The 8,432-nt window shown below is 38.4% G+C and overlaps 1 long non-coding RNA gene across 1 annotated transcript; it reads left to right on the top strand.

Moving 5' to 3' along the window:
* The first annotated feature begins 2,475 nt into the window (after nucleotides 1–2,475).
* LOC131599497 (uncharacterized) lies at nucleotides 2,476–5,049 on the top strand. The gene is made up of 4 exons (XR_009282807.1): nucleotides 2,476–2,846; nucleotides 3,719–3,771; nucleotides 3,859–4,085; nucleotides 4,199–5,049. It is a non-coding gene; the product is annotated as an uncharacterized LOC131599497 (long non-coding RNA).
* The last annotated feature ends 3,383 nt before the right edge of the window (nucleotides 5,050–8,432 follow it).

Here is an 8,432-nt window from a genome sequence, read left to right as displayed (position 1 = left end):
GCGGTGCATATGTCAAATGAAGTCAAATCCTCCAGATTCAGATGTTCGACGTTGATTCTGATAGATAATTTGTGCATAAGTCAAATAAGGTCGAATCCTCCAGATTCAGAGGTTCGACGTTGTTTCTGGTAAATAATCTGTGCATAAGTCAAATAAGGTCGAATCCTCCAGATTCAGAGGTTCGACGTTGATTCTGGTAAATAATTTGTGCATAAGTCAAATAAGGTCGAATCCTCCCGATTCAGAGGTTCGACGTTGATTCTGGATATGGATAACTGATGTAGAGCTTCTGTATAAGTCAAACGTCCCAGGATCAAAGGTTCGACGCCTTTTATTGAATAGCAGAAATCCGGGTATGATGAAGGTCAAGTTTCCTGTCCCATCCCAATCTCACGAGTATGTAGTCTAGACACGGACAAGTGGTCCCTAATGGTTACCAGGGTCTACAGTTCCCATGGGGTACAAAGTGTTTGAGGTAACAAGCGTTCTAGACACAGTGTTCCATGAAAGAACCTCGCCCAGTTGTGGTACCCCATGTCAAGCTCGATCATAGCAAGCACTACGGGAGTCAACATGAGCATCCACGCTAATCCTATGTGTCACTGGCCTAGGTAGTGGGCCTTTTACCTCACAAAACCCCCACCTGCAAAGACAAACAAAAAATATGTGGCCCCCACTGGGGCCCAGTAGTATAGTCCAGAATACGAGAAAATAAACATGATATGCAAGCAGAAAATAGACATGATATGCAAGCATAAAACAAATTATGCAGCACATAAGCAATATATAAGCACACCCAATAAACAAACAACAAACAAAGGCTAGGATCGACTTGCTTAGGATCCCCAGCAGAGTCGCCAGCTGTCGCACGCTCGCGAAAAATGACCAGCTGAGTCGCCACTAACATATCTATCCTAAAAGGAAAGGAACGCTAGCAAACCTAAAATGAATAAGAACAAGGTCTTACGACCAAAGGTAGGGTACGAAAGTCGGTTACGCGAGGGGAAGGTATTAGCACCCCTCGCGTCCATCGTACTCGATGGTATCCACCTATGTTTGTTGTTATCTAAAGGTTGTGTATTATGTCTAAAGCTTAATGCTAAGGTAATGCATGCAAAAGAAAGAAAAGGAAATATGGTGAAAATAAGGTTTATAAATAGTTGTGCTCGCTTAGGCCCCGCAACCTAATGCCTACGTATCCTCTTCAGGAATCAGAGCGCCGCAGTTCGGCTCACATGCTTTTGTGTTTTGTAGTGGATGAAGTTACGTTCGCAATCTAGCATTAGAATAGCAGCTCGTTGAGTGGAGTCTTACGCGTTACCTGTCTGCGATCAAAAGGAAACAACATGTCCAATTAAGAGAAAGAATGCCCTGAAGGCTAGAGAGAAAAGAGAGATTTTGAGTGTTTCAAGTGGCACCCTTAAGCAAGGGAGACTCAGTTACTCTTTGGTTGGCGTTTTTTTTATGATTGAGAATTTCCACTTCAAGTGATTCCCTTAAGCAAGGGAGACAAAAGCTTCCATTCCCTTTTTTATTGTTCTGACCTTTATTAGATGTTTTAATAAGGTGTTTTCTTTGTATTTTTTAAAGGAATTAAATTCAAATATTAGTTAGATGTTTTAATGTTGAAAAGGAAAAGAATGAGAAACTAGTCTAAAATGAACTAAGAGAAGTGTCTAAGTCCTAAATTGTCATGATAACGATTCTACCTAAAGTTATAGTATTTCAAGGGAAAGAACTAGATCTAATGTTATGTTAATGTCTACAAGTCCTAAAATCTAAGGGAACATGCAAATTGGAAGATCACAATCATGAGCAAACAATCAAGTAATACAATGATACAAAATTAGTACAAAAGCATAAAATAAAATGTCGAAATATAGTACAAAAATTGATTAAAAAGACTATTATTTTTATGAGATTTTTTATGTCAAAAATGAATTCTAATTCAAGAGAAAATCTAAATTGATGAGCCTAATGACTAGTATTTTATATATCAAAAATTGTACTAAAGTCTAAAATCTAATAAGAGAAAATTAGTATTTTTTATTGTGTTTTTTATTATTAAAAATATTAAAGGAAATCTAAATTTAAGTAGGAAAATAAAGTGGTACAGGGGGTGTATACTGAAATTACAGTGTATCAATAGTGAAGGCGCTGGGCCCAAGGGTATTGGTGGCCCCGCAGAGAGTTTTTGTTACAGATTTTGTTTGCCAAAAACGATGGCATGGGCTTAGGGAGGGTGTAGTAGTCATTTCATGTGGCCTAATTGATTTTTTTGTTTGTTTAGATTCTCTTATGCCAAAACGGGCGATGGGCCATAAGGAGGGTGCACTAGCGATCCGGCCCATGTGTATTGTGTTTGATCCATAGATTTTCAGAATTAATGTTAATCAGCAATTAATGACAATTAATCAGAGACTTAATTCCTATCAACATTTTCCATTAACTTAATTAATTCATTTGTTAATTAATAAATAATAAAAAAGAAGAAATTGAAATGAACCAAAAAAAGGGCTAGGGTTAATCAAAAACGACGATCCCAATCCCTTCTCTCAAGAATCTCGCGGCGGCGTCCTCTCCATCTCCGATCGGAGATTCCTAACACCACCATGAACTCGTCGCACCTTGTCCACTCTCGTCTTCAATTTCTCTATTCTCTCTGCCTCAGCTTCGCTCAAATTGGGAGACGATTGGAGAAATGACAACGATACATAAAGATGAGGAATGAATGATATGTGAGCTTACCTGGGATGACGATCGAGGACGATGGAACAGAAGACCAGAGAGGAGGAACCGAAGCAAACTTGTGCGAAATAAACGCATCAAGCGGAGAATTTCTTCAGGTACGTCTCGATTACTTGTTAGCTCATGTTTATCATTTTTCCTTCTTCTTCTTTGTGCGTTGGATTTCTGAAATTCTTGAGTTGTTATTGTTATTAGGTTGCGTGAGATTAGAGTGTGAGGCTGATAGAGTAGAGAGATTGAGGTTGAATTGGGGGATGATGGGGACTCAGAGAGAGTGCGCGAGGCTATGCTTCACCTCTTTCAGAGCTTGATCAATGCTCTGAAGAGGTTAATGAAGAAGCTTTGAATGTAGGGAATGGAACTGAGAGTGATTGAAGATGAATGGTGCGTAGAGACTTCTGAATTGGAGGGAAGTTTGATTATACAGAGGGTTGGTTGAAGATGGTGAGAAAATCTGAACTGTTATGAATTGAAGGGTGAGGATTGAGCTGTTAAGAACTGGTTAGTTATGTGAGTGAATGAGTTGGCAGATTCGGTTAGAAATCTGTTAAGAATTGGTTATGGTGGTTATAAGAGTTTGTTACATGTTTGAGAATTAGTTATTTGTTAGTTGCTGATATTTTTGGAGGTTAGAAATCTGTTATGTTAGTTATAGTTAGGTAACTAAATCTGTTAAGCTGTTATGATTGTGTTAACTCCTAGTTAATGACCTGTTAAAAATCTTATCTAGTTAGTAGAAATTAGTTGGTTAAGAAACAGTTAGGTTAGCTACAAGTGGTTTTTGACAATTAAGAATTAGTAGATAGGAGGTTTATTTTCTGTTTCAGTTGAAGGTTCGGTTTTCTTATGGCGCAGAGCTGGAAATTGCTGGACCGGTTTATTTATTTATGCAGGGCTATCCTAGTTATGTACTAATTTTGAATGTGTGTGGTTTCTTCTGTTAGTATTTGAATGAAAGCTTGTTTTGCAGGGAGCTTTTGGTTCGGTTCGACGCGTGCGGCTTGGTTATATTGTGAACCAGGGGTCTGTTTTATTCACTTTTCTTTTTGATCTCCTCATAATGTATGCCTGCTTCTATGTTATGAATTCTGAACTGCTTGGTTTTTGCAGTACTGATGCGACTTTTGGTGTTGGTATTGAACGCTTTTTGTTGTTGACTGAATTTGCAAAAATAATTAAATGTGGTGTCAGCTTTGGATTGTGAATTGAATGAAGGTATAATTGGTTTTGAATGTATTGGGCTATTGAGGAATTGTGCACGGATGGGTTGGTATGCAAAAGGCTGTTAGCACACTGATGGAGCAGCTAGGTTACTGGTGAAATGTTATTGTTAACCGGTAAGGACTGAAACCGACCTGTAGGTGGTATACAATTAAATTAGACAGAAAGTTTGACTTGGTAGAGGTGTTTAGCATGTAATGAACTAATGTATATTTGATGATAAATGCAGGGTTGTCATGAGGATGGTTTAGAATTGGGTTGGTCAATGATGTACATGGGGCTGCAGCTAGGAGTTAGAGCGTTTCTCTCTTATAAGTTTTTTGTAGTTATTTGATGGTTTGCTGCATCATTTGAACTGAATTTAAATGATGTATGTATTGTTTTTTTTTTTTTTTTTTGGTTTCAGTCTGAAGTGAATACACTGGCTGGTCTTATTAATGCAGGGCATGATTGACTCATCTTGAAGTGTTTATGAATGGAAAGTGGTGATTGACTAGAAGAATTGGAGAAAAAGGAAGATGGGTTAAAAATTGGAAGATAATGAAGCTTGAAGCTTAGGAATAATAGTTTAGTGATAGGTGACATGAAAGTCAAGAGGTCACTTGGTCATGGTCTGGTCAACAGAGTCAGTGGTCAACAGTTGACCAAAAGTCAACTGTTGACCAAAAAGTCAACCATTGTAAAAATGTATAACTTGTAATTTACTGTAGTCCCCTTTCTTTCTTTGTGTAAACTTTGTAGGACTATGAACCAAAATGAAACTTGTAATCCAAGTAATTGTATTTTGCCTTTCCATTTCACATTTGATTCAAATTTTCCAATTCTCCAATCTTTGCACTCTTGAATCAGATGATATTAAAATTAAGATGAAAACCCCAAAGTAGTCTAAAGATGATTTCGATCAAAAAGTCACCAAAAGTCAAAGCTCTTGCCAAAGCACCTTAACTTTAATAATAATCCATTACACATTATCTTCGCCTCAAATTCTTGCATGAAACCCAATGCCAATGACTTACCATACCAATAATTATGCGCCAATCATAATTGAAGTAGCATTACCATTTTTAAACTCCAAGAGCAAACCCCAATTCAGTTGACCTCAGTTGAAAAACCTTGATGAACTCAATCATAGGGAAATAAACCCTAATTCTTGATCCTTAGCCAAAACAACGTGTTAATCTCAAGCATAAGGGATAAAAACCCTAATTTCCATGACCAATGATCCAATGCCAAGCTTTATTGTTGGATGAATGCGTGATATGTTAAGTGACCTAATGAAGGTATGAAGCTGAATGCGATGCTTAAGCCAATTAGCATTAAAATTAGGAGGGCAAATTTTGGGATGCAACACCTGTCCAAAAGGAACAAATTTTCCATGGTGTTACTTCTGAAGGCATGGGAAGATTGGAAGAATTTGAAGTCCAATTTCTCGAAATGCCAAAAGAGATCAAGGCCCTTAGGGGAAAAGATCTATTTGAAAAAGAAGTAAATGACTTATGCTTGGTTTCGAATGTCAGAGTTCCGATCAAGTTCAGACTCCCAGAATTTGAGAAGTACAAAGGGAATTCCTGTCCTCATAGTCATCTGATCATGTATGTAAGGAAAATGTCCATGCACACGGAAGATCAACGCTTGTTAATTCACTACTTTCAAGATAGCTTATCTGGAGCTGCTTTGAAGTGGTACATGGGTTTGGATAGTACTCACATCCGTACTTTCCATGACCTATGGGAAGCTTTCATCAGAAAGTACAAATACAACATTGATATGGCACCGGACAGAGATCAACTTTGTGCTATGTCCCAAAGAGAAAAAGAGTCTTTCAAAGGGTACGCGCAAAGATGGTGTGAACTAGCTGCTCAAATTATTCCTCCAATGAAAGAAAAAGAAATGACCAAAGTGTTCCTTAAGACACTAAGCACATTTTATTACGAGAAGATGGTAGGAAGCGCTCCCAATGACTTTACTGAAATGATAAACACGGGGATGCGACTTAAAGAAGGTATCCGAGAAGGTCGCCTGATCAAAGAAGCCAGTTCATCACTATCTAGTGGTGGCGTCAAAAGATTAGTTAGTAACTTTGCCAAGAAAAAGGAAGAAACTATGAGTGACATCTCAAGAGGAAGGAAAAGACGGTACCAACCACAACAGATTGTTGCTGTGACTCCAATTGTTAGCCAAGCTCCGCCACAAAATGTGCAGAAACCTCAGCCTCAACAACCTCGACAACAGGCTCCTCAACAAAATCAACAACGGAAATATCCATCTTTTGGTCCTATTCCGATGACTTATACGGAATTGCTTCCTAAGCTACTTCAGAAAAATCTAGTTAAACTGAGGGATCCTCCTTCTCCTCCTGCTAATCCATTATTTTGGTACAAGGCAGATTCTCACTGTGCTTTCCACAAGAATGCTCCTGGTCATACTGTGTAAAATTGTTACCCTCTCATGAGTGAAGTGCAAAAACTGGTCCGAAGCAACATGCTCACCTTCAAGGATGTCAATCCTAATGTTCAAGTTAATCCACTTCCCAACCATGAGACTGTCAATGCAATCTAGACTCAATCCGGTTATGAATACATACATGATGTTTGTGAGTCAACTCAATCCTTGGTGAATATGCACGCTGTCTTGTGTGAACTTGACTACTTTCCTCTGCATGACTATAATGCTTGTCCAATATGTTCCAACATAATTCGTGGATGAACTCTCGTAGTTGAAGACCTTCAGAAATTACTAGACCGAGGAATTATCAACATATCAAGAAAGAAAAGGGATGAAGAAGTCCACTCTGTTAACATGGTACATGGCTGTCCTAGCCAATACCAAGTTTATGATGTACCCCTGTTAAGATGTGACATAATACAAATGCACGCCACCTTGTGGGTGATGGGAGGTTTAACTCGACACAATTATGGCTCTTGTCGAATCTGCTTCAGAAATCTCTGAGGATGTGCACTAGTAAAAGCAGGAATTCAAAGTCTCATGGATTAAGGACTGATCCAGATTCTCTGAGATAGGGATGAGAAAATGTCAACATGATTGGGGAATGTTCTATAGTGAAGTATGTGCCCGATGTTCGCACTGTACGCGGATCCTTACGAATGATACACGAAGTATGGGTCCAAAACGGATTGATTGACTTTAGCCATGATAGTTGTCCCGCTTGTGAAGGAGGCACGCGAGGTTGTGCTAATCTACAAGAAGACATTCTGACTCTGATAGGTTTGGGTTTGCTAGATGAAGAAATCAAAGGAAGAAAAGGACATAATTACATTTAAGAAAAGATGACATATGGTCCACTTGACAGTATGATGCGAGAAGTTCCTCAAAGGATTCTGAAGCACAATTGTGACCTATACATATCAACAAAGTATGAAGATAACATTTTAACAGATGTATTGGTAGACGCTGGTTCATCTCTGAACATTATGCCATGCACCTTGGAAAGATTATCCTATCAAGGGGCACCTTTTAAAATAAATGGAGTTAGCGTACTGGCTTTTGAGGGGTTCCCGCGCACTTTGATTGGAGAAATTGATCTACCAATCCGCATTGGACCTCATGACTTTGACATCACCTTTCAAGTGATGGAAATTTATCCTGCTTACAACTGTTTATTGGGAAGACCTTGGATTCACAGTGCTAGAGTTGTCCCTTCCACTCTTCACCAGATGTTGAAATACCCTCTGAAGGACAAATTAATAACTGTTTATGAAGAGAAGACTATGTTTGATTGTCAACTATCCTCTGTTCCTAACATTGAAGAAATTACAGCTCAGTTCCAAACTTTGGGAGTTGTTAATCCTGAATACGGAAAGAAAGTTAGTGCGTCTATTTCATCCTGGAAAGATGCCCAACAAGTATTTTCCTAAGGGTCATATGAAGGATGGGAGCAAGTCATTGAGCTTCCCACCAACAAGAACAAAAGTGGTCTAGGATTCACATCCCAAAAGTCAAAAGGAAAAGAACCTGAGTATGGAAGCCGCAGCAAGACTCTGCATGAGACCTTTCAAAGTGCTGGCTACATCAACCCAGATAAACAAGACATAGCTGCTATCATTGAAGATGTTCCAGAGTGTTCAAGCTTCGTGACGCGTAGAGAGGACAACTCCAACTGGACTTTCGCCAGCATCTCTGCTGTTGTTCATGAGTCTAAGTAATTTTCTGTCCTTAAAAAAAACCTTTTGCTCTGCCCAAGGTGAAAGAGTAATGTGTCGTGCTGTTTAAAATAATTCCTTTTGTTCTGCCCAAGACAAAAGTGAGCTTATGTAGGGCTTTGGTTCAAATTATTAATAAAAAAGCAATTTTTGCTTCCCTTTTAATTTATCGTTTATCTTTTTTTGAAAATCGTAACATCTAAAAAACCCATAAAATCAATTAAAATTTGTTTTTCAATTTTGCACATACACCTTTTTCTTTGTTCCTAAAAAGTAAAACATAAATCATGTACATATTATCTC

Source organism: Vicia villosa, linkage group LG4 (genome assembly GCF_029867415.1).
Source record: "Vicia villosa cultivar HV-30 ecotype Madison, WI linkage group LG4, Vvil1.0, whole genome shotgun sequence".
In the NCBI taxonomy this organism is placed as follows: Eukaryota; Viridiplantae; Streptophyta; class Magnoliopsida; order Fabales; family Fabaceae; genus Vicia; species Vicia villosa.
Note: the sequence above shows the minus strand (reverse complement) of the source record. Positions and strands in the feature narration are given on the sequence as shown.